General features: G+C 36.8%; 1 pseudogene; it reads right to left on the bottom strand.

The window, feature by feature from the left end:
- Positions 1–21,748: 21,748 nt before the first annotated feature.
- On the bottom strand, positions 21,749–21,807 carry LOC122752326 (annotated as a pseudogene).
- Between the last annotated feature and the right edge of the window lie 4,785 nt (positions 21,808–26,592).

The following is a 26,592-nucleotide window of genomic DNA, read 5'->3' as shown; positions in this document are numbered from 1 at the left end:
ATAATTTTCTCCCTTTATTTTTCTTGCTTTTTTGAAATATGGCTAATATGGATTTTTTAAAAATAATTTCAAATGTTAATTGACATATTTCTTGACTTCTTAGTGGGCATATGAAGATATAGGAGAGAGGAAGAGAATTTGGAACTAAAAAAAAGAATCTTAAAATTAAATAATAAACTTTTTAAAAATTATAAAAAGATTATTTCAAAGTGACATGGACTTGTATATACTGATGCAGTTAACGGAACAAAACAAGAAGTTTATTTTATGCTCTACCACCAATATTATAAAATGAAATCTCTGATTAATGTAATAAACATCCATGATACCAAAGACCTAAACATGAAGCATGCTGTCTACTTCATGACAGACAAATGATAAACTCAAGATACAGATTATCTTACAAAGAATAAATGAAGAGGGGCAGCTAGGTAGTGAAGTGGATAAAGCACCAGCCCTGGATTCAGGAGGTACCTGAGTTCAAATCCAGACTCAGATACTTGATACTTACTAGCTGTGTGACACTGGGCAAGTCACTTAACCCTCATTGCCCTGCAAAAAAAAAAGAAAAAGAAAAGAATAAATGAAGATGTTATTAAGAGCAGACTGTATCATATAACAAATAAGACAATTCATAGAACTAGAGTAGAAGATGTAATGAAAGAAATGTAAGATAGAAAATAAATCAGATGGGAAAAGGAAGGAAAAGGAGCACATATTTATTAAGTACCTACTGTATTTTAGGCACTGTGCTAAGCTCTTTATAAATATTATTTCATTTAATCCTTATAACAAACCTGTGAAAGTGACATGAACAGAGAGTTTTCAGACAAAGAAATTAAAACAAGCTATAGCCATATAAATAAAAATGTTCTCAATCACTACTGATTAGAGAAATGCAATTTAAAATTACTCGGAGGTGTCATCTCACACCTATCAGATTGGTTATTATGACAAAAAAGTAACATTATAAATGTTGGAGAAAATATGGGAAAATTGGAAAACTAATGTTTTGTTGGTGGAGTTGTGAACTCATCCAAGCATTCTTGAAAGCAACTTGGAACTATTCCCAAAAGGCTATAAAATTTTCCATACCTTCTGATCCAGCAATACCACTACTATATCCCAAGGAGATCATAAAAAGAGGGGATGGGGTGGGTGGGAAACCTATATAAACAAACATATTCATACCAACTCTTTTTGTAGTGGCAAAAAATTGTAAATTATGGGGATGCCCATCAATTGAGGAATGGCTGAACAAGTTCTGGTATATGAATGTAATGGAATACTATTATGCTGTAAGAATGATGAGCAGGCAGATTTCAGAAAAATCTGGAAAGACCTACATGAACTGATGCTGAGTGAAATGAGCAGAACTAAGAGAACATTGTACACAGTAACAACAATACTATATGATTATCAACTCTTATACATTTTACTCTTTTCTGTAATACTATGATCCAATAAAATGACAAAAGACTCATGATAGAAAATGTTGTCCACATCCAGGAAAAGAACTATGGAGTCTGAATGCATATTGAAGCATACAATTTTCACTTTTGTTGCTTTTGGTTTTTTGTTTGTTTCTTCTCTCTTTTGTTTTTTTACCTACTTCCCTCATGACTTAACTAATGTAGAAATAAATTTAACATGATTGTACTATACAATCTAAAAACAAACAAACAAACAAAAAGACCTGTGAAGGAAGTGCTGTTATTATCCCCTGTTTAGAGTTGAGGAAAATGAGGCAGACAGAGGTTAAGTTGCTAAGGGTCATGCAGCTAAATCTGACAGTATAGTTATGTAGAGAGCAAGAGATAAGAGTATCCCAAGCATCCCAAAAGGTGTAGTTATAACTTTGAATGTCTGCAGACAGCAAAGAATTTCCTCATATAAAGAGTTTATGAACTTCTGGGAGAACATGGAAAAGAATCACACAGGATATATAGGCAAAGATAAGTTTGAACCTTCTTCTCTTGAAGGAATATTCAAATCAATGAGACCATGTATCCATTTGAGTATGTAATCTATTTTTTTTAAGTAAAAGAAGGGTAGAGAAGATTAGAAGGAAATACATGGAAATGAATGTTATGTAAAAAACAAAGTAAAATATTATTAAAAATTAAGTAAGAATAACTGAAACTGTGGTGTAGGGAACTCAGATGAACAAAACTCCCTTCACTAATAAATGAAGGTCTGAGGCTTTCTTGTAATTATGGTAGACTAGAATACTGAGAGTTTCAGTGACTTGTCCAGATTTATAAAGCTAGTGTGCATGAGAGGCAGGGTTTCCTAGTATGATAGTTAAAATAATTATGAGAGACACCAGTTGGAGGCAAGCTTATTGTCAACTTATTGATCTTTACCAGTAAGGGATTGGCAAAGTAGCTGTCTAGCCTACTGTGGTCCAAAGAGAGGCTGCATGACTACTTTTTCAGGATTTTAATCCTTTTTGATAAGAGGTATGAGATTATGCATCAATCAAATCTAATTGCTTCACATAATTAAAGGTGGATTATGTCAGATCAGAATGACTGAGCGTTCCCTTGATTCAGGACAATATCTTTATATACGGTAATCGATCCAAAAAATTTAGATCCCAACCAGACCAAACCAGTATGCTTGCTCCTATCTCAGTGTAGTCTTGAGGGGGACAGTGAGTCTGGTTGACAGCATGTAGTATGAAGGTAGAGTTGAAGCTCATTGGTCATTAATATTTATTTTGTCACACTAGCTAAATAAAGTTAATCAACCAATATACATTGTTCCCTAGAAAGAGGATAAAAAAATAATAACAGCTGACGTTCACCCATAGATTTGGGAGCTGTTGAGATTGTAACTATTGGAATACCAAAGACAGTAATAGAGCACTCTCTTCTATCAGCTTGGGACTTAATTGTGTTATGACTATCAATAGAGTACTCAAATATAAAATACAGGCTGGGTTCTGTTTTCACTCTCATGATGAATCAATAATATTTATGACATAGCCATCCATTTAAAAAGCATTTGTTGCCAAATATCTTAAATATTAAATAGCTTAAAACTGCACTAAGACTTTGAGGACATCTTATAAGTAAGGAAACATGATCACTTCTCTAGCCTCTAAAAAAAAAGCAAAAAAAAAAAAAATCCTATACAAAATAAGGAAACAGAAGGAAATACTTTTAACTAATATGAGGTCTAACTATCATTTTTACTATATAGAAAGAATACTAGATTTAACAATTACCAAGAAATCCACACTAAGCTCCTTCATCTAGCCAAGGGTTGCATAAAAATAGCCAGAAGGTATGGACACTAGAAGAGGAAAGATTTTTAGAGAATTCAGTATATGTACAAGTGAACAGCTCAGCAACCCAAAGTAGCACCTGCAAATCATCTGCATCTGGGAGAGCGTTTTTGTGACTGTGAGTAGGCAAAAAGATTCTTGACCAGAGAAGTATCACAGGAGATGAAATAAACCATTCTGATGACAGAAAATTGGAAAATTCATGCACAAAGTCAATGAAGCTAAAATCAGAATGGAAAATTAACAAGGAAAAAAAATCAAGTTTCTCTAATAATCTGATATTTTATATACATAGGACTTATTTAAATATATAAGGATATTAACCACAATAGAAAAATGATCACAGAATATGAACAAGAAAATCTCAAAGGAAAAAAAAATGAGATACTACTTTAAGAATAAATAATCTGGGGGCAGCTAGGTGGCACAGTGGCTAGAGCACCGGCCCTGGAGTCAGGAATACCTGAGTTCAAATCCGGCCTCAGACACTTGACACTTACTAGTGTGTGACCCTGGGCAAGTTGCTTAACTCCAATTGCCTCACTAAAAAAAAAAATTAAAAAGAAAATTTTTTTTAAAATGGTTTTTAAAAAAAAGAATAAATAATCTGGGGGTGCGGCTAGGTGGTGCAGTGCATAAAGCACTGGCCCTGGATTCAGGAGGACCTGAGTTCAAATCCGGCCTCAGACATTTGACACTTACTAGCTGTGTGACCCTGGGTAAGTTACTTAACCCCCATTGCCCCGCAAAAAACCAAAACCAAAACCAAACAAGAATAAATACTCTGAATAACAAATTATATATATATATATATATAGAGAGAGAGAGAGAGAGAGAGAGAGAGAGAGAAAGAGAGAGAGAGAGAGAGAGAGAGAGAGAGTAATGCTGAGTTTCTATCTTACACTCAGTAGATTGATAAAGATGACATTAATGGAAAATCACATATTTTTTCTTTCTTATATATAGAAATGTTTGGGCTTAATTTTGGTTATCAAGTTGAGAAAAACCAAAAAAAATTAAAGAAAAAAGGTTTTAACTTGTTTTTCTTTTCCTTTCAAACAGTAAAAATAGCAACATAATGCCATATCAACATTGGATTTTTAAAATTATATTTATATTTATATTATGAAGTTTTCCCAATTACATTAAATTTTTTTAACATTTCATTTTTTTTTTAAATTGTTCCAAATTCTCCTTTCCTTCTGCCCCTCCTCCATCCACTGAGCAGTCAAGAAATATGATATAAACTATACCTGGGAACTCATGTAAAACATATTTGTCATGTTACAAAAGGAAACAGAAACTAGAAAAATAAAAGGTGAAAAAAGTATGCTTCAGTCTACATTCAGAGCTTATCAGTTCTCTTTCTGGCAGTGGATAGCATTTTTCATCATGAGTCTTTTGGAATTATTTTAGATATATCTAGAGAGTCTTGTTCAGAGTAGCTAAGTCTTTCACAGTTGATCATCATTACAATATTGCTTTTACTGTGTATAGTGTTGTAGTTCTGATCATTTCTTTTCATCACTGGTTCATATGTCTCCCTATGTTTTTTTCTGAAACTATTCTGCTCACCATTTCTTACAGCACAATAGTATTCCATGCCAATCATATACCATAACTTATTCAGCCAATCTCTAATTGATGAGCATCCCCACAATCCAATTCTTTGCCATTGCAAAAAGAAAGTAGCATTGACTTCTAAAGCCGGAAAGAGAACTTTGAAATTATTTAATCTGAGTGCTTTGTTATATATATATAATTCATTATATATATATATATATATATATATATATATATATATAATGAATTTAAAGTTTAGAGAGTTTGTGACTTAAAAAAAAAATATTCAATTAGTCAAAGAGCCAGAAGAATATCTACCCATGTCTACTGGTTCAAAGTCTGGTATACTTTCCAGGGTACCATGTCTTTCTCATTCATGCTTGACACACAGGTTTGGAATTAAAAAAATTATATGTCTCTCTCCATAAAATAAAACAAACCTAACTGGTTTATCTAGGTATCAAGTATTGAGCTTTACTTCAACCTCATCAGAGTTCAACAGATTGGAAAGATGGGTTTTATGGTCTGTCAATATGCCTTTTTTAGCATCTATTACATAACCATGCAGTGTGCTAAGTGCTAGAGATACAAAAAGAAGCAAAAGCTAGTATTTTCCTTGAAGAAGGTTACAATCTAATGGGGAAGACATTGCACAACTATCTTATTAAAGGAGGAGCAGTGAAATAAACATTAATCAATGTCTTGCTTGGTGAATCTCCCTTCAATTTGTCTGTATACTGTTATGAAAGAGTTAATGACATTTCCAGAATTATCCCTTGTATCCCCTTTTGCTTTTTAAATTCTTGCTAATATCAACATTTGAAAGGTGAGGGAGTAGAAGTTCATCTAATGGATTTCTACTTATATTAATGCCAAAGAAACAAATGAAAACAATTGTTGGAACTGGGTTGATTTATCGTTCATTTCTCTGCCATTTCAGAGAAGTCGTGTGACAGTGATCTATGAAAAAGTAGAACAAATAGAATTACAGAGGATTTGGCAGCTTACACATTAAAGAATCACAGGACTTGGAATATTATATACAAGAAGGCAAAGGAGTTAGGTTTACAACCAAGAATTACATACCTAGCAAATCTGAATAAAATCTTTCAGGAAAAAATGGATATTTAATGAAATAGAGGAATTTAAAGCATTTTTGATTAAAAGGCCAGAATTGAATGGGAAATTTAACTTCCAAATACAAGTTTCAAGTGAAACATAAGTACAAGGTTCAAGGGAAACATAAAAAGGTAAAAAAAGAAACAAGAAAAAAAACTGTAAGAAATTTAATAAGGTTACACTATTTCTAGTTTTGAATGATAAAATAATATTTGTAATTCTTGATAACTAATGTAAAAGGAATTTTAATGCAATTAGAAGTATATATAAAGAGCTTGTGGTCATAAGGCAATATTTAAGTTATAATATTATGTATAACTCTAAAAAGATGTAATATAAAAATTATTAGAAAGAGTATATGTTGACAGAGGGTGTGATCATAAGGTTACATTGATGATATAACACCATAGAAAATAGAATAAATGGCTAAAAATAAATTACATGGAAGAAGTAGGAAGAGAGAAATGAAATGGGGTGAACACACACACATACACAAAGAGGCACAAAAATAAATAAATGAAAAATGAATAAATAAATTATCATAATGGAGGGGAAGATAGGGGATATAGGAAAAGATTAAACCTTACTCTCATCAAAGTTGGCACAAAGACAGAACAACAAACGCACTTAGTTTGAGATAGAAATCTATGTTACTCTATAGAGATCATGATAATGGAGGGGGAGGGGGAACTTATATAGAGGAGGGGATATTGGAGAAGGTGGAGATCATAGGTAAGGCAGTTGTGGGAAAGTAGAGGGTGGGGGGTCAGAATGGGAAGGATAAGCAGATGAAAAATAGCATGGAGAGATATAGACAGTCATCATAACTATAAATGTGAACCCATTTGAGGCAGAGTGATACATCTGGGGTCAATGTAGCGTGTTGGAGTGGGATCTATTATGCTTCAGCTGGAGAAAGGAAAGCAGGGGCAGCAATTTTTTATTTCAGACAGAAAAAAGGCAAAAATAGATCTAGCTTGGGAAGATGGGAAGGGAAATTGTATTTTGCTGAGGAGTACCATGGACAATGAAGTCATATCAATACTAAACATGTATATGCCAGGTGATATAGCATCTGGGTTTTTTGTTTTTGTTTTTGTTTTTGTTTTTGTTTTTGTCTGAAGCTGGATTTGAACTCAGGTACTCCTGAATCCAGGGCCGGTGCTCTATCCACTGTGTCACCTAGCTGCCCAGCATCTGGGTTTTTAAAGGAGAAGTTGAATGAGTTGAAAAATCTGTAGGACCAGATGGATTCACAAGTGAATTTCTACCAAACTTTTAAAGAACAATTAATCCCAATACCATATAAATTATTTGAAAAAATAAGAGCTTCATAAAAGCTAGGAAAGACTTGTATGAAATGATGTATTGGGAAGTGAGCAAAACCAAGAGAATACTCTACACAGAGACAGCAATATTGTTTGATAAAGAATTGTAAATGACTTGACTCTTATTCAGCAATGCAAATGATCCAAGTCAATCCCAAAGGAATATTAATGAAACATACTAACTACCTTCAGGGAAAGATCTGATGATATTGATGGAACAGATTGGGGCATGCTATTTTTCACATTCTTTCATTAAGTGACAAATATGGTGATGTTTTCCATGATCATATATGTTTAACCCATATCAGATTATTTACTGCTTCAGGATGGGGGAGGGGAGGGGACAAGAGAGGGATAGAGATTCGAATAGAAAAAAACAAATAAAAATATCTCATCTGGAAAGGTGTGGGAGGGGTATGCTGGGAAGGGTACAGGAGGTATATATGTATTTACACACACACACATGTATATACACACATATATATGTTGTGCATTTATGAGATATTTAGGTATTATTTACACAGTAATTATATTCCAACAAATTTGTCATAAATTATAAAAATTGATATATATTTCTTATTTATTAAACAATTATTTAAGGAATCAAAATACTAAGTTATGTGTATTAAAATATATCTAGGTATATCTAAATATAATAATGTAGAAATTTTACCTTATATGTGTCATATACATATCTGTATATATGTGTTTGATATATGTATAAAATATAATTATATATCACAAATAAAATATATATATTTTTTAAAGTAGAACAAATAAATTAATGAAGGGATTGTATGAGGTGCTTTATATCAGGTTTGGTGAGTGAGTGTAAATGGCATATAAGGTTCTCATGAGGGCATTTCCACAGGATTTGTCTGGTATAGGTTGTTTCCCTGCTTAAGGATAGGTTGGTTAGACCAGCAACATATATCATAAATGGAATCACTGCCTTAATAGATTACTCTTTGTTGGTATAAGCTCCTGGAATTGTTTACTCTGAGATTCCTTTGAGTCTCTTGTCAATATTTCATGTTCTATTAAGCATTCAATAAATTATTGCAAATCAGTAATAGTTCAGTTACATCATGTTTTATACTTTGAAAAATTCTTGTATCAATTTTGTCTATACAACAATCTTGTGAGTAAGATAGTACAAGTTTTAAAAATGAAGGAATTTGCTTCTGAGAATTTAATGGATCACCAAGCAAGTAAGTGAGAGAGCCTGGAGTCAAACATAGTACTTTTCACTCCCAAGCCTAGGTTTCTCTTTCCATGATACATACTGCCTCCCTATAAACAGAGTATTGCCTAGACTTATAATCCTTGAATTCCAATGGGGAACTTAAATTAATGCTGTACCAGTCTACAATGATTAATTATCCAATCCATTACTCCAACATTATTATGAATTTAACATGATGATTAGTTTTAATAAAATAAGATCCATGTTTGACATCAGCTTTTAAATCTATCATGAGAAAAGTTAACATGAATTTTATAAAGCCCTGTAATGGAGAAAATTAATGCCTTCAATTATTAAATAGTATTTGTAGAGTGTCCCTCTGTAGTAGATGGTCCAAATGTCAAATTTATAGGCCCTAAATGTATTATATTCTTGCAAAGATATTGAAAAAGTATTAAAAGATATTATACACATATTACAGATACATGATAGCATTTATTATATAGACAGCTAGGTGCCACACTGGGCAGTGGGTAGAATACTATACTTGGAGTCAGGAAGACCTGATTTTAAATCCAGCCCTGAACACTTAGTCCTCTGTGACACTGAGCAAATAAGTTACTTAACTTCTCTCTACCCCAGTTCTCTCATTTGTAAAACAGGCATGATATTAGCACAAATTTCCAGGGTTGTTATGAGGATAAAATGAGAAACTATTATGAAGCACTTTGAAATCCCTCAAGTGCTAATAAGGGCTATCATTATTAATATCATTGATGATATTGTTGTTCTGGTCATGTTTCTAATTTTAAAATATTGTATATTGTTATACATATGTATATCAAATGTACATTTGATGGCTTAAATTAAGCATAGATGTCTAAAGAATTAGAGTGCTTAGGGTTGGAAACAACCTTAGAGGTGATATAATCTATACCTGCCTATATATTGTAATAATCCCTTCTTCAGAATGAAGGACACATTCTATTTCTGCTTAAATTTCTTCATGTACAGAAACCCATTACCTCCTAAACAAAATATTACATAGTTAGAAAGTTCTGATTGCTAAAAGTTTTTATTTTTATACATTATCAAAATCTGCTTCCTAATATTATGCATCCATTGGCACTAGTTTTACCTTCCAGATAAACAGGGAATAAATCTAATTCCTCTTCTTTGCGACTCATTGAAATATTTGACCATAACACTCACGTTTCTTCAATAAGCATTGTGAAGAATAAAGGATTATACCAGCAACCAAGAGAATGATGCTTCTTACTAAGGGATATGATCCATACACAGATAGCTGTTCAACAAAATAATACACAATAAATGCACTAGAGAGGTGCACAACAAAGTACTCTATATAAGAACTTAATGGAGGAGAGAGAAAGGTTACTGACCAGAAAATTTAGGCAAGGCTAAATTAAAAGGGGGGTATATGAGTTGCACTGGCTTTGATATTGACTTTATGATGGAATTTTAAAGCTCTAAATGTTAGAAGCTAGAGATTATCTAGCACAACTCTTTTCTTTGCATATAAGGAAACTGAGGCCCAGAGATGTTAAGTGATTTCATTTCTTCTCCATTTATTTTCAATAGAGACGGGCCAAGCCCATGAGCACATGCAGTATGTATAGCTGATGCAATCCCTAAGGGGGCTTTGGAACATGCACAGACATTCAGTAACTTTTTTTTTTTTCAGTTTGCTAATTATGTGCTGAACTTTGAATTGGCTGCTGAGTGGGGATTTTTGATTATCAGCTGAATGAGCTTCTGAGGGTGCATTCAAAATGTGCTTACTAGCCAAAGCAAACCTCTTTCTCTTTCCTGCTCACTCAGTAGAGTTCCAGTGGGAGAAACATGTTGTAGGCTTCTGAATGGGAATTGCCTTGAATCATCCCAACTTGATGCTGACATATGCCCTGTGAATAGAAACCTTTATGTTTTGTGCCTTTTTTGTCCAGTCTTTCTTGTTTTTAAGTGAAGAAATTTTGAAGCCCTCTGAATACACCTTAGTTATATTGGGAGTAAAACTATATGTGGTCACCTTATTTCTGCTCCAAGTTTAGGGAAAATTAGCTGGGGTTTCTAAAATATTCGTTACTTATAAATTAGAAGCTTTAGCACCAATTTGGGGCATTAAGCATTTATTAAAGCATAGCAAATCTTGGTAAAGAGAGAACACTTGACTCAGAAAGTTAAGAAGCCTATCTAGCCACTATGAATATGTCAGAGAGCCTGTCTGGGAGTGAAAGCTTCCTCTGGGTTCAGAGGAGAGGCAGCCCTTCCAGGCTGATCAAAGCTAATTGGCTAGCATCATGCAAATCCATTGGTTCACTGGACTTAAGGGCAGTCTGTGAGCAAGCTGAGGTCAGAGTTCAGAGAACACACACCCTGAGGGCCAGGCTCTCAGGTAGGTGTAGTTTCAATCAAATCAACTTTAAGTGAGTTAATCAGCAAAGTCAATCCAATCAATCCCAATACTATTTTCTGGAGCAGGGGCTGCAGAATCCCCAAATCCATTATTTTTTCACCATTATGACTCAGCAAACAGTCAAAATTCATCTCTTCACCACACAGTTATTTAATTAGCTACCATTAAAGAATTTTTATGCATGTCAATATTTCCATAGGGGAATTGCTGTGAATGTTACATGCTTATGAGAGTTGGATATGGCCATTCCCTATTATATATTAAGTGCATAGAGTGAAAAAGAGATTCAGTAGTGTCAGTGATGTCCTGAAGCCAGCTCAATCCCACTTGAGAGTCAAGTATTAAATTTTCACTATGAGCTTTTATACTTTGAATCAGCTAACACTACAAATCAGGGCTTTTGTTGTCATTGAGCATCTTAACTTAAGAAAATGATAGAGAAAATGTTAATAATGAAGATTAAACTTAAACATGTACCTGTATACATGCTTTCACCAGGGAAATTATTGTTAAACTTTTACCAGCATATACTTGAGTAGAATGTTTAGCTAGTTTCAGGTCTCAGATTTCTGTCATTTTTCATTATTGGTTAAACCCCACATTCCTTTATGCTCTTTCATCTTATAATTTCTTTATACTTTATGAGTGCTCTTTCTCTCTCTCTCTCTCACTCTCTCTCTCTCTCTCTTTCCTTCTACTTAAAGACTTGTGTTTGTTTTGTTTTTCTTTTAATCCGAAGGAAACACCTAGTCAACAGATTCCTTTCTGAAAGAAAACTGCTTCCTTTACATGTTTTTCTTTCCAATGGATGGTGCCTGTGTATGAAGGTCTTTCTCCTCAATGCTAATTTTTTTTGGGGGGTGGTAAGACAATTGGGGTTAAGTGACTTGCCCAGGGTCACAGAGCTAGTAAGTGTCAAGTGTCTGAGGCTGAATTTGAATTCAGATCCTCCTGAATCCAGGGCCAGTGCTCTATCCACTGTGCTACCTAGCTGCCCCAAAGCTAATTTTTAACACACAGAACTCACCATCCTACTTTGCAATTAAAACATTCAGATATGGCTAAAACAGCAAGACATTTTAACTTGTGTCATTGTGCTAGTTCATTAAAAATTTTAAAAAAGACAACTAAACCTGAATCTGTGAAACAGGATATTATAGAATTCAAACATAACCATGGAAATCCAAATATGTCTTCATATTCTCATGAGAAATTATGCCTTTATTTAACACAGTTGACAGAAACAAAATTATCAGTATTGAAAACAGAAGTAGAACTAAGACACTAACTTGAGAACTTGCTAAATATATATATATATATTTTTTTTTCTTTTACTTTGCAGGTTTTTGCCAGTGTTTGACCTTGACCAAGGGAATATGCACAGTAAATGATAGCAACATTCAACATATCTAACATAAACATAAAATATTCTTGTGACATATTTACTCATCATCCAAGTATATATATATATACACACACACACACACATATATATGCACAAACACACACACACACACACACACACACATATATATATACAATATATATACACACACATATATATTGTCCCTGTGTATTCAAAACTAGAATTGTAGAAGAAATGCTATTCTAAGGGTTTCCAGCTCACTGGCTCAGAAATTGTTTAACAGTATATAAGTAGAGGCAGTTAGGTGGCACAGTGGATAGAGCACTGGCCCTGGAGTCAAGAGGACCTGAGTTCAAATCTGGCCTCAGACACTTAACACTTGCAAGCTATGTGGCCCTGAGCAAGTCACTTAACCCCAATTGCCTAACCAAAAACAAACAAAGAAAAAACCAACCAACCCAAACAAACAAAAAACCAGTATATAAGTATTTGGTTATGACTATAGGATGGCCAGGGCTCTTCAGATCTGTAGATTTCACTTCATTCATTGCTGACAAACACATGGGGAGAGAGAGTGAAACAACCACACCACCAACAAAAAAGAAACAACAAAAAAAGAAGAAAAATCTTTGGCTTAAGAGAAAAAGTTCAGAAGTGATTGAGAATATAAAGACTAAGCTGACTCTGCAGGAGTGTGTGTGCGCGCACACGTGCGCACACCCGCATGCTGTCCCTTTTTTCTTTCCTGTCTCTAACCCCTATATGGGGTTTGGCAGGGTATAGGTCTGTCAAGAACAAAGAGAATTGTCATATCCTAGAATCAGGAGGGGGAAAGAATTTCTAAAGCCTTATATCTCTATCACTGACTGAATTAGCAACTATTGGCACTTCAGCAGAAAGATTAAATAATGGATAAGCTAAGTGCTTCTCTGAACATAACAAATTCATGTGCTTTATGCTTCAGTGGAAGTCACAGATGTGCATTTTCTGAAACTCTCCTAAGTGGATTTTTTTTTCTTTCTCAGCACAATAAAATATGTTTACAAAGCTTTGCATTATGGAGCATCAATTTGGATTTCTGAGGGTCAAATTAGGCATCTCAGAGTAACATATAGCATATTTCACTGTAAACAAGAAGCCTAAAAATATGACCACTACACTAATGTCTTACTACCAACATTATGACAGCGACAGTGTACAAGGCAGATACAGCACATATGGGAACCCATTAAAGTATCCTTTTCTTCTTACTACCAAATCAAATGTCAATTCTCTATGACTGCAGTTGAATAAACATTTATAAAAGCTGATTAAAAAAACACACAAAAGTACACAACATTATTCCATGTGGGTACCACTTATATCTACTAATTATAACTAATTGCTCTATGAAGGAATGTTATTTAAGCAAAGCCATATTTCTGTTCATTTGAAAATATATATTTGTTGCCTTATGTTCAAGGGTAAAACATGAAATGCCACTCAATAAAGGTGGTCTTGTCATAATTAAAATTATATGGTTTTGGATGGGGGCTATTGCGAAAAAAAAAAAAAAAGGTATAAGCTTCAGCTTGCTAGAACTAGATTTGTATGGTTGCTCTGAATCACTTTCCAGATAGAGGAGCATCAGGCAAAACAAAAACAAAAACAAAAAAGAAGCATACTTCAGAATGAACCTTCTTGATTTCGTTAGACATGGACTTCAGCCCATCTGCGTGTTATTCAATGTGTTACAGAGTGTTTTGTTTCTTTGTTTTAAGTTATATCCAACTCTTTAGGACCCATTTGGCAGAGATAGTGGAGTGATTTGCTCTTTCCTTCTCCAGCTCCTTTTACAGATGTGAAAACTGACTTAAGCAGGGTTAAGTGACATGCCCAAGGGCACACAGCTACTAAGTATCTGCAGTGAGAGTTTTACTCAAGAACATGAGTCTTCCTGACTCCAGGCTGGCACCATATCCATTGTGCCACCTAGTTGCTACCGTCAAAAAAAATTCTTCATCCTGACACGGGTGTTGGAACATATCAAGGAATTAAGGGACTATTACAGTTTAAACTGGCCAACTAGTTTTCAGGAGGGACACACTTAAAAAGTTTGGGGAGATTAAATTCTATAGCAGGAAAGTCAATTAGGCATGGCTAATATCTGAGCTAGGAGGTAGATATAACTCCAGAGGTCAGGACTATCATTCCAAAAGAAAATTCCCCTGCCTCTCAGGAATCTTTCCCTACCCACCCTCAAAAGGAACTTCCCATTGTCAGGTGGTCACCCCATCTTTCCTCTAGAAAAGCTTTGGCTTTACTTCCATTCAAGAAGAAAGAGGTCTCTAAGTCATCTCCTCCCCTCCAAGTAGAGTCTTTGACTTCTGTAAAAAACAAAACAAAACAAAACTATAATCTAGTCTGAAAAATTATAGAACTGTACTTATTTGAAAATTATAATTATATGAAAAATTATAACTTTGGAAAAATTATAATTGGGCCATAAGTCCTGATGTGGTTGCCATTCAAATATAAGAATATTTTAACTGACTAGCTTAGGCCTAATTTGAGGAGCCTAATCTTTTTTTTTTTTTTGCAGGGCAATTAGGGTTAAGTGACTTACCCAGGGTCACATGGCTAGCAAGTGTCAAGTGTCTGAGGCCGGATTTGAACTCAGGTCCTCCTGAATCCAGGGCTGGTGCTTCATCCACTGGGCCACCCAGCTGCCCCATGGGGGGGGGGCTAACCTTATTGGAGGACTAATCTGGGGATCTGGGGACTTCTGACTGGATGGCTATCTGACTGCTATTAATTTAATATGGACTGTTTAAAAATTTCTCCACACTGCTCCCAAATTGATAAGCAAAAAATTAAGAAGCCTCTTAATTAAATAATCAAAGCAGAGTTTCTTTATAAAAATCAATGTAAGAGGTAAGAAATGCAAATTATACAACCTGTCTGCTTTTAATATAATAAAGGCCTTGCTGCCTCTTGCTTTAGGGTATGCTCCAACTTTCTCCATCTTTCACTTTTTCTCCTTCACTACAGCTTCACTGCTTTGCTTTTACTGCTTAGCTCCTTTCTTGTAATTCCAAGCCCCTTTTACTTTGTCGACCCCACTTACCATCTAACTTTCCTCTCTGTACTGCTGCACTGAACTCCTGTGTTTCTCTCTCACCGACCTCTCCTTCCATTCTCCTAGTGCTCCAGTGTCTCCATTCTCTGTCCACCCTCCCTTACTGTCTTCTCCAACCCCTGTACCATTTCCTCCTGTTCTCTTAATCTTCCAACCTCCGTATGTCTCCCCCTCTCAGCGTCTCTAGTGTCCCATTTTATTAACTCTCTCACTCAAGTGAAATCCGGGGCTGGCCACCCCCAGGGCTGGCGGAGCCCCTGCTCCCCAGGGCCAAGCTGGGGGGGGTAGGTGGAGCAAACCCCAGCGTCTCTGAGGTTTTCATGTGCCTCCCTGCTGTGAGCATGGGCAACACTGTGGCACACCCTTGGCTCAAGGTTTTTGGTCCGTGCAGCTTAGCTCAGCTCAGAGGCCCCTCCACAGCTGAAGCTGCGGAAGAGGGGCCGTCGTTCCTCTTTACACAGAAAAAACCCCCGAGGGCCTAAGGCTTTTTAATCTCAGCTCAAAGGCAGGGTCCCCAAATCAAAGTAAATTTCCACACTTCCCTCTTAGTTACTTTCTCCAGCACCCAAATAAAAGACCATTTTATTCTAATTGGATTGCGTGCCAGAGTTGTAATTCTTTAAAGAGAAATACCTAAGGACCCCCACCACCTATTTCCCCTGTGACAATCCTGTAACAAATTTGGGTAATAATTATCGTCAAACTTTGTTAGGCTGTTCTTTGGATGAAAAGCATATACACTGTCACCAGGCTACTATTGAGATCTTTTACAGCATGTTAATGATGTGGGAAAAAGAGGGTAGGGAGTTTGGGATAGGACTTAGGGGTTTGGGGTCCTTAGGAATTCCTCTTTAAATAATTACACCCTCTTGCACACAAATCCAATAGAATAAGATAGTAGTTTATTTAGGGGCTGGAGAAGGGAAACCAAGAGAGAAATCCTTGGACTTCTTCTCATGTGGAGAAAGGCATGGCACAGAGCATGACTCTGAGATACCAATCTCCTCAAGCAGGAGACAGGCAGATACTTTTATAGAGGTCCGATGGTGGTTCAATGAGGTGATCATCTAACTGTAGAAAGTTCCCTTATTGAGGGAGGAACATCCCCCACTGGTGGTGGATGGGGGAGTTAGGTGAGGGGTGGCTGCAGATCTCTCAAGCCATCTCTCTCCTCCTCCTGGCACAAAGGCAGCAGCCACACCCAAACTTATATCCCCAGGGGTGAGGGAGACTGGAATGAAGGTTGGGGGTCCTGGGGCTAGCTCCGTCCTGATTAGGTTCCACTTATGTCTTTAGGTGTGTCTGTCCTTTGGTTTAGTTTCTCAAGGAGAAGGTTCTTTGATGTACCCCAGAGAACTTCTGGGGTGCTCTGGGCCCAGAACATTAAGACCTGTTACATATAGGAATTCTAACCTAAACATGTTTAAAAATAGGTAAATAACAATTTCACTATAAATGGCTTCCTTTGGGGGCAGCTAGGTGGTGCACTGGATAAAGCACTTGCCTTGGATTCAGGAATACCTCAGTTCAAATTCAGCCTCAGACACTTGACACTTAGTAGCTGTGTGACTCTGGGCAAGTCACTTAACCCTCATTGCCCTGAATAAATAAATAAATAGATAGAGAGAGAGATAGATGAATGAATGAATGAATGAATGAATGAATAAACAAACAAACAAATAAATAAATAGATGAATACATAGATAAATAAATAAATAAATGGCTTCCTTTGAAATCACTTGTATTTCATTTTAGGCATCCTAAAATATTCTGAGACAGAACACTTTGGCTTTACCAGTCTCTCATATGGGTCTACAATACATACACACAAAAAGGATCAAGAACCTCTGGATTAGAGTGTATTCTCACTGAGCATAGCCTTTGAGAATCCAGAGTTATTAGGCATTATTTCTCCATCATGGGATATTTTAGTGAAGCAGAAGGAAAACAAAATGTACTTATTTGCAAAGTGGGGAATATTAAAATAGTCAAAATAAAAACAATTCAACATTAAATTTACAATCACACAAAACAAAATATATTCCATTTTGTGAGCAAATAGAATGGGAGTTATATTATTGCTTTACGAAATGAGATGTTTGTCAAGTTCATGGAGTTCAGTGTCTTTTAAATTACTTTTAAATGGATTTTTTTTTAATGAGGTCATCTCTTGCTCTCTCTGTCTCTGTTTCCCCTTTTCCCTCTCTTCATCTAATTTTTCATGAGTTGCCTGACAACTGAAAATGTAAAGTAAATTTAAGGAAGTTAAGATATACAAATCCTTAAGCTCTATAAAAATGTTGTTGTTGTTCCTGTGGCTATTGTTAATCATACCAAATCCTCATCCTCAGATTTAAGGCTCTCTTGAATTTGGATCTCACCTTCCTCTCTGGTCATATTTCATATTACTCTTCTCCCACTCTCAATTTCTGACAAATTAGCCTGCTAGCTCTTCCCTGTATAGGACATTCTCTCTCCTGCCTTATGCATTTTTACCACTGCTTCCTGATGTCATAAATGCCTTACCTTAGCCTTTATAGAATATTTATTTTTTTAGAAAGCACAGTTCATATCTCCAAATGAGACCCTTCCTCCTGATCTCTCTAAAGAGGTCTCTCTCTCTTTTGACATCCTATTACACACACACACACACACACACACACCATATCAAATGGAAGAAAACAGGATGAAAATTTTATGAAGCTGTTACTATGTGGCAAGGCTGGAGATACAAATAAAAATGAGGTATATCTGCTCTCATGGAGCTTAATTTCTAATTAGGAGAAAATATATATAAAATATTGGTAAGTACACCTGTGATGTCAATCTATTAGCAATTCATTAATAGGAATGTACTAAATACCTACTATGAGCAAAGTATTGTGCTAGGCATCTATAAACAAAGATTTTTTAAAAATGCCTTAGGAACTCAAAGAATCTGAAGTCTAACTGAGTAAACAACATGCATAGATAGATAGATATAGATGCTAGTTATCCAACTAGATAGATATTTGATAGATGGATATATGTGTGTATGCAGATATAGATATAAACATATCTACATATAAATGAATATACCTACATGCATAGATATGTAAATATGTATTGTCAACCTAAAAAAATATGAAACAATTAATATAACAGAATTTAGGTCTTTAATTGGGGCAAAGGAGCTATAAATTAGAGTATCACAAAGCAGATTGTTAGGAATACACAAAGATGGGGACTTGGGACAGAGTTTATATGGGGTAACAGAACAGAGAGAGAGCAAGGAGACTGCCCTTCGGAAGAGTAAAATTCACTCAGTTTCATGTGGTAAGTTGTTTTACATAACAAGCAAAAGTACATATAGAAATCTTGAAAATCCCTGGAAGGGAAATTGGGAGAGCTACAAAATAATCAGAAGTTAGAATTTCCAAAGTCTGGTCATTCCCAGGCAATTCATTGCCTTGGGAACGCAGAAATAGGTGAGGACAAGTCAGTTCTTATTAAATTGTGTTTGTATGTAAGTAAATATGTATACAAAACACCTTTAAAATGATACATCAACATTATGTGTTGATCAACTGTGATAGACTAGATTCTTCTCACCAATACAATGGTACAAGAAAGTCCCAAAGGACTCATGATGGAAAAGGCCCTCCAAATCCAGAAAACAAAACAAAACAAAACAAAAACCCTGTGGAATATGGAGGCTGATTAAACCATACTATTTCTTTTGGTGCTGTTGTTTTTCTTTTTTGAGGTTTTTCCTTTTTGCTCTGATTCTTCTCTTATAACGTGACTAATGCATAAATATGTTTAATGTTATTTTATATATATATATATATATATATATATATATATATATATATATATATATATATATAACCTATATCAGATTACCTGCTGTCTAGGGGAGGGAGGGAGAAAAATTTGAAATTGGAAATCTTATAAAAACGAATGTTGAAAATTATCTCTACATGTAACTGGAAAATAAAATACTTTTATTTTTTTTAAAATGATACAAGACAACTTTTTTGAGGGAAAGGTTTTAACCTATGGTAGGGGGTAAGGAAGAATAAGGAAAGGTCTCCTACAGAAGTGATCATTTGAGGTGAGAACTGAAAGAAACCAGGAATTGCAAAGTGAGAAAGTGCAGAGAGTACCTTCTAGGAAAGAGAGAAAAATCCGTGTAAAAGTCCCGAGATAGGAGATGGTGTAAGTAATGTGTTATAAAACAGGAAAAGTCAGATGGGACCTGGTTGTGAAGAGCTTTAAATGCCAAACAGAGGAATTCATATTTAATTTTAGAAGTAGCAGGAGAGCTGTTGTCAGGGAGGAGTAAATAGGTGTATTTCTCCAGTAGGAATGTGTCTGTGCCCCTGGGCTATGGGGGAATCCTGCTCTCCCTTAGTTTGCCTTTCAAACCTTTCCCTAGTTTCTCTTCTCCTTTCTCCCAAAAACCTAATCAGCATTTGATATAGCAGACTGGTACTCCAAGAGCCTATAAGATAAGGGTTGTTTCTTTAAAAGGGAAGAAAGGGGGCAGCTAGGTGGCACAGTGGATGGAGCAGTGGCCCTGGAGTCAGGAGGACCTGAGTTCAAATTTGGCCTCAGACACTTAATGCTAGCTGTGTGACTCTGGGCAATTCACTTAACTCCAATTGCTTCACCAATAAATAAATAAAAATAGAAAGGAAGAAAACTTTTTCTAGCTACAGATCTGCTGAAGAAACAACCATAAGGAGAATGAATTTCAGAGGTTATCCCTGAGCTCCAGCTGCTGTCAAGTTGGCTTCCTGTATCCTTGACTTTAAAGAGAAGTAATATTTTATACCCTTTTAAAATTTGAAGTGTGTCCTTTTACCTAATGACTAATGTTAGTTGCAAATGGATTTTATATGTGAAGTTTGGACAAGTTATTTTTTGAATTTTTTTAATGCATTTTAAAACCTGAACCTCAATAGAAAGAATAAACTAATATATGCTTAACCTACAGTAGAGAGAACCTCCAGAGTAAATTAACAATGCGGAGGTGGTAAGCACATCAGACTCATGCTTTAGAAAAGTCACTTTGGCAGCTACATGAAGCATGGATTGGAATGGAAAGAAACTTGAGGCCAGGAAACCACTTTGAAAGACAGTACTTGGGAAAGAATCAATGAAAGCTTAGTCAGTATGGTAGCCATATGAGTAAAGAGAAGAGGAATGATATGAGAGATATAGAAGTAGAAAAAAAAAGATTTATCTATTGATTGGATGCACTAGGATATAAGCTTCTTATCTATGTATCCCTAGCACCTAACACAGGGATGTGCATAGGGTAGGAGCTGAATTAATATTTGTTATCTTGATTAATATTTTAATACAGACCAATTAGAAAAAGAAGCAAATCTTGGAAGTAAGAACTAGAACTACATTTTTTTTTTCGGGTGGGAGGAGTTTGTGACCAGGATCAGAACACTACCTCATACAAAGAATTAGAGACCCATCACAAATTTCATAAAATAAAAAGAGATTTATTAGGAGAGAGGAGTATATGGCAGGGGGAGTGATTGCTATGGTAACTGTCCCAATGGAGTAAGAGAAGATCTGGTCTTTTGTATCTTTATAAAACAAAGAAAGGGAAGGGGATTACAAAGCAACTAGGAGGGAAATTCAAACAGGGAGAGGATTTTGGAATAATGAGGCATCAGTAAGATAGATATGCAGCACCCATCCATATCTTGCATATAATCTTGCAAACTTAGGTATTGCTTATCAGCTACAAAGGTCATGCTGGGACACACCTTATTGCTGAGGTGGGAGATAGAGCTGTTTTTCCCTTGGGTAAATTTTAAGGATTCCTTAGGGATTAGGATCTTTAGGTTTCGTGGGGTACCACTGTATTCCCACACCACATTCACTATGAAGCCAAGTGTAAATGAACCTAATTGCTTACTAGACTATTAAATCTTTCAAGGTTGTATCCATGTCCTTATCAAACATATATTGAAACAAGGATTTTTTATTAAGTTCTCCCACAAGTAATAACCTACTCTATATTTGAAGACCTCCAGTGATATTGCATTCATTCCTTCTTGATTCCTTCCATTAAACTCATGGAAACCTGATTCTAGTTTTTTAGGAAGGATTTTTTTTTTTCTTATTGAAATGGAAATTTGCTTTTCTCAGCTATCCATCTTCCTGTTAAAATACCGGAATTTTTTTTTTTTTTTTTTTGCTGGGCAATTGGGGTTAAGTGACTTGCCCAGGGTCAAACAGCCAGCAAGTGTCAAGTGTCTGAGGCCGGACCTGAACCCAGGTCCTCTAGAATTCAGGGCCAATGCTCCATCCACTGCGCCACCTGGCTGCCCCCCATGCTAATCTTCTCTGTATCGTTCCAATTTTAGTATATGTGCTGCCGAAGCGAGCACAGAATACCAGAATTTTTTATATGAACAGTTGTCTATCAGTTTCTCCCTATCCTATTCGTATTCAGTTGACTTTTTTATCTGATAGGTAAGACTTTATAATAGTTATTACATTTAGAGGATACCTTTGGAAAGTGCAGCAGATGCCCATATTTCCCAGGTCTTGGAACTCTTCCCCACTGTTACAGTCCTAGCATACCCCAGAAGTTCTCTGGGGGTAAATCAAAGAAACTTCTCCTAGAGAAACTAAACCAAAGGACAGACACACCTAAAGAGATAAGTGACACTGGATTGGGACTGAGCTAGCTCTAGGACTACCACCCTTCATTCCAGTCTCCCCCACCCTTGGGGGGAGATGAGATTAGGTGTGGATGCCGCCTCTGTGGTGTGAGGAGGAGAGAGATGGCTTGAGAGATCTCCAGCCACCCCTCACCCAACTCCCCTAGTCACCATCAGTGGGGGATGGTCCTCTTCCAATAGAGGAACTTTCCACAGTCAGAGGATCACCTCATCGGACCTCTAAAAATATCTGTCTGTCCCCTGCTTGAGGAGATAGCTATCTCAGAGCCACAGCTCTGTGCTATGCCTTCTCTCCAAGAGGAGTCCTAGGATTTCTTTCTTGGTTTCCTTTCCCTAGTACCCTAAATAAACTATTATTTATTCTAATTGGATTTGTGTGCTAGATGGTGTAATTATTTAAAAAGGAATTCCTAAGAACCCCTACCCCTATCCCAAACTGCTATCCCCAAACCTCCTCTATTTCCCCACAACACCCACCTTCCTGAAAACCATTTTGTCATAGGAGAAAGAGGTGGTGTGGGTCCTTAGGTATTTCTCTTAAAGAATTACACCCTCTTGAACAAAATCCAATTAGAATAAAATAGTCTTTTATTTGGGGGCTTAGAAAGATTTCCCTTGAGGGGAGGAAATATCTTAATGACATCTTGCTTATCCAACAGAAGAAAGGGCAAAGCTTTTATTGAGGTGGGGAGACAGATGGGGTGACCACCTGACTATGGAAAGTTCCCTTTGGGAGTGGGGAAAGCTGGAATGGGGTGGTGGTCCTGACTACTGTAAAGAATTAATTGTTATTTGAGGTTTTTATGCCTCAGTGCGCACTGGCCTGAGGCGCCACAAACTGCACAGTGCTCCACCCACTGGTTGTAGCCTTTGACATGGTGCTGGCACCTTATGTCATCACCACTCACCTAAGCCTACATGGGCCGGGCAAAATTATAATGATTGGAAGCCTAGTGAGGGCAGTCATGTGACTGTCAGAGCGGCCATTCCATTGGCTGGGGCTGGTGTGGGGTTTTTCTGGGATTGGGGGAGGAGAATTGGGCATTCTAGCTGGACACTGGAACAACAGGAGGTCTGCTGCGTATTCTCAGCTGATTCTTGGGCGCTGGTATCTTTTGAGGTTGTATAATTTTCCTTTCCCCATTTTATTTCCTTTCCCTTGATCCTACTGATACTGTTTGTGTTTTTTTAAGTTCGTTCTTGTTAAAATAAATCCTGTTCTGTTTTGAGGGAGGCTGCCGGTCTCCTTCCTTGCCCCAATATTGCAGCGAGCCACTTAAGCGAACACTCCCCAATTAAAAATTGGTCCCCACACTTCTGAAGTCATTTCTGTCCCTTGGCTCTGATCAGTCAGCAGTGACACCTAATGGGCTTGTCTTCCTCACTTCTTAGGTGTGTCCATCCTGATAGCTAGTTGGTCAGTTTAAACTTTAATAGTCCCTTAATTCCTTGATATGTCCAACCCCATATCACATTTCATATTTTGTTCCTACAAAATATACTTTGTATTTACTTATCTGTGTACATGTTTTGAGCCCCCAATACAATACAAACACCTGAAAGCATCAACCATTTTTCCTTTTTCCAGTATCTAGCACAACACCTATTACATAATAGATAATAATAAATGCTTATTGAATCAATAACTGAATGAAGTTCTAGCACTATTGATGTACAGAAAAGCTTGGGGAAAAGCTAAATTTATATAAAAATAGAAATATAGTCTGTGCCTACATGTCACCAAAATATCAAAATGCTTGCATGTTTGCTTTGTGAGGAAAAAATATCACTAGGATTGATAGAAATTTGCTTTGAGAACACTGTATAGACACAGCATAGAAATGTGGTGGGTGTGTGAAGAAATACTGGTCCTTGGATTTCCACCATGAAAGCATTAAAAACTTGCACATGTCCCGATCAAAGATAAAGTAAAGTTTTTATTCAGCACAAGAGGATGTGGCTGGGAGAAAAGCGTATAAGTTTAACCTCCCTGAACCAGAAGGACAATGCTTTTATAGAGGGTAGTAGACACACCTACTTAATGTCCCCGCTATAAACTTTTATCTCCCCTTACTACCTCAGTATGTCTGCCTTGATGTCTAGTTGGTCAATCTAAAGTTTTAGAGTTCCTTGCTTTCTCAATGTATCTATTCTGTTATCTGGTCATCTTTGACTTCACTTCTCACAAGAGAATCCAGGTTTTATGAATCCCAAAATCAAAGTTCATCAGATTCTATTTAAATTTGGGGAACTATCTGGCTTCTCAGTCACCAGTGTTTATCACCAGGTAAAAATGAGTTTATTGATAATGTAATGGGGGAAATGGGGTACAGGTTGGGGTAGGGGTTGGGGTTCTAGGAATTCCTCTTTAAAGAATTACACCCTCTTGCACACAAAAGTAGTTAGAATAAGGTGCTAGTTTATTTAGGAGCAAGGGAAGGGTGGGCGGAGGGAAGCCATGAAAGAAATCCTTGGACTCTCATGGGGAGATAGGCACAAAGCACATGGCTCAGAGGTACCAAATCTCCAAATCTTCCAGGAGACTGGAAGGTACTTTTATAGAGGACTGATGGGGGGAGGGGTCACCTTTTGACTGTGGAAAGTTCCTTTAGTGAGGGAGGACCATCCCCCACTGGTGGTAGCTGGGGGAATTGGGTGAGGAGTGGAGGACCATCCCCCACTGGTAGTGACTAGAGGAATTGGGTGAGGGGTGGCTAGGGATCTCTCTTCAGGACCCAAAGGCCGCAGCCACACCCAAATTGATCTCCCCAGGGTAAGGGAGACCAGAATGAAGGGTAGGAATCTGAAGCTAGCTCAGTCTGATTAGGTTCCGCTTATCTCTCTAGGCGTTATCTGTCCTCTGGTTTAGTTTCTCAAGGAGAAGATTCCTTGATGTGCCCCAGAGAAATTCTGGGGTGCTCTGCACCCCATGACACTAATAAAATTTCAAAATTGAGTGATAATTTGTAATTACATGAGAAAAATCACTAATCTCTTTGTACTTTTTAATCCTTAAATCCCCCATTGAGCATATCCTTTGAAGAAGTCAAAGACAAAAAGATACCTTAGATACACAAATATTGAACCTTATTGTTGTTTATTCCTTTCAATCATATCTGACTCTTCGTGACACCATTTGGAGTTTTCCTGGCAAATATAGTGGAGCAGTTTATCATTTCTTGATTTAGTTCATGTTACAGATGAGGAAACTGAGGCAGAAAGGGTCAAGTCATTTGCTCAGGGTGACACAGTTAGTGTCTGTCATGGGGTGCAGGGCACCACAGAAGTTCTCTGGGGCACACCAAGGAATCTTCTCCTTGAGAAACTAAACCAGAGGACAGATAACGCCTAGAGAGATAAGCGGAACCTAATCAGACTGAGCTAGCTTCAGATTCCTACCCTTCATTCTGGTCTCCCTTACCCTGGGGAGATCAATTTGGGTGTGGCTGCGGCCTTTGGGTCCTGAAGAGAGATCCCTAGCCACCCCTCACCCAATTCCTCTAGTCACTACCAGTGGGGGATGGTCCTCCACTCCTCACCCAATTCCCCCAGCTACCACCAGTGGGGGATGGTCCACCTTCACTAAAGGAACTTTCCACAGGCAGATGGTCCACCCCCATCAGGCCTCTATAAAAGTACCTTCCAGTCTCCTGTTTGAGGAGATTTGGTACCTCTGAGCCATGTGCTTTATGCCAAATCTCCCCATGAAAAGTCCAAGGATTTCTTTCATGGTTTCCCTCCCCCCACCCTTCCCTTCCCTTGCTCCTAAATAAATTATCACCTTATTCTAACTAAATTTTGTGTGCAAGAGGGTGTAATTTTTTAAAGAGGAATTCCCAAGAACCCCAACCCCTAATCCAACCCGTACCCCATTTCCCACCATTACATGTCTAAGGGCAAATTTGAACTCAGGTCTTCTTGACTCCAGGACCAGAACTCTAACCACTGTACCACCTAGCTGTCAAAAAATAGTTTTAACCTTTGATTAACAGGATATTCCATGAAGAATGAGATAAAATGATAGCACAACTATAAGCTAGAATAAAACCCTAGCTAGTTTACATTAAGGTTCAGATCTAAGTCATTTATATTACCAGCTTCCTTGAATTCTAATGTAATCCCTCAGTTTGCAATTTATTAAAAGATGTCATGAAGCAATTAAAATCTGTAATAGTATACATGAAACCAGAATTTGTCTTGACCAAGAAGAGGGAATGAGAACTACAAAATTTACTGAGAACTAATTCCCCACCCAGTCCCCTCTTTCCCAGACAAATGAATTGCCTGGGGCTGACTGTCTTTGTCATTTCCAGACTCTAGATGGATTTCTGGACCTTCCCCCAAGTAACTTATCCCCTCCCTATGTTCCCACATTATTCCCTGGGCTTAATGTTATTATGTAAAAAAATCCATCTACATTAAGTAGTTTCTATTCAGAGTCAGTAGTGCCTATACTTAACTTAGGAGCAGTTCTATTGTTTCTTTTGT

Source organism: Dromiciops gliroides, chromosome 3 (genome assembly GCF_019393635.1).
Source record: "Dromiciops gliroides isolate mDroGli1 chromosome 3, mDroGli1.pri, whole genome shotgun sequence".
Lineage (NCBI taxonomy): Eukaryota > Metazoa > Chordata > Mammalia > Microbiotheria > Microbiotheriidae > Dromiciops > Dromiciops gliroides.
This window is presented reverse-complemented; position numbering and strand designations above follow the sequence as displayed.